Source organism: Drosophila sechellia, unplaced genomic scaffold (genome assembly GCF_004382195.2).
Source record: "Drosophila sechellia strain sech25 unplaced genomic scaffold, ASM438219v1 Y_20, whole genome shotgun sequence".
NCBI classification, from domain to species: domain Eukaryota; kingdom Metazoa; phylum Arthropoda; class Insecta; order Diptera; family Drosophilidae; genus Drosophila; species Drosophila sechellia.
The window spans coordinates 279,251-280,392 of NW_022611379.1; the positions used below are offsets into that span (position 1 = coordinate 279,251).

Consider the following 1,142-nt stretch of genomic DNA (forward strand, 5'->3'; position numbering starts at 1 on the left):
TTTATAATCGCGAAAATTGGCGATTTATTTTGCTTTTGTGGTGCCAGTCTCTTGTTGTCGGTTGCGTTGAAGGATTTGCGTGCGTGGCGTCAGGATGATGGAATCGCATATCTGTATCTGCTTGTTTGCCTGGCAAGTTTTAAGTTTTTCTGTGTGTCCTTTATTAATTATGCATCATATTCTTATTGATTTTCATTTCTTTACAGGTTATCGGAAGATAATTGGGCATAAGATACTGAGGAAAATGATGCAATTTGGGGACGGATTTTGAAGCTTTTAAAAGTGATGTCAGCTCCGCGCTAGTGATCCTTATTAATGCAGTGGCATCAGGAAGTGGAGACGGCGTCTTAGGATTTTTAATTTTTTGTGTTTATAATCGCGAAAATTGGCGATTTCGTTTTGTTTTTGCGAAGCCCGCCTCCTCCTGTCGGTTGCGTTAGATGTTGATCAGCAGTTGGCTGTGGTCAAGTAGGTAAGTGCATTTGATTGTTTTGTTTAATTTGTTAATGATTAATTGTTTTATTTTTAGGTTTTAGCGTCAGTTCTTGTAGGCGCTCGTCAGTCTGAGTTTTGAGAGAGTATGGAGGCAGATAGAAGTGCGCTTTTCCATCAGATAAAGATGTCGTTTTACTAGATATAAGTATTTGTAAGTTTAATTGGATGTATCCATGTCAAGATTGTTGTCTCTTCCTTGAGTAATTATTGCCAATAAAATGTCGATTTTCTTTTCTAAATTGTCGACTCTAATTGCTAATTTTCTTGTGGGGTCATCCGATAACCCTTTTTGTAAGAAATGATTGGAGTTTCTTGGCGATGGTGTGGCTACATCAATAACTCTTGGTTTAAAACTAGCTCTTGCAGCTCTGCTGGTGGTCGGAGGGCTGTCATTGCTAGCTTGCATGGGATTTGAGTTACCTTTTTCAGGTTCCTGGTCATTTTCTTCACTCCTTTGTTTTCGGAGCATGTCCTGGTAATTTTCCAGATGTCTTTGCGCTGGATTGCTTGTCTTGGATACCAGTCTTGGCTTTGCGTTGTGTTTTGAGGTTGTCCTACCCTTTTTGGGTATATTGTTAGAGGTTCGGCGCCATTTATTCAGACGCATCTGAATGGCAGTGTCATGCGAGGAGAATCGTGGCCTTCTG

The 1,142-nt window shown here is 40.2% G+C and overlaps 1 long non-coding RNA gene across 1 annotated transcript; it reads left to right on the forward strand.

Moving 5' to 3' along the window:
- The first annotated feature begins 206 nt into the window (after window positions 1-206).
- Window positions 207-734, forward strand: LOC116803414. Its single transcript, XR_004363609.1, has 2 exons — window positions 207-472; window positions 530-734. It is a non-coding gene; the product is annotated as an uncharacterized LOC116803414 (long non-coding RNA).
- Window positions 735-1,142: the final 408 nt, after the last annotated feature.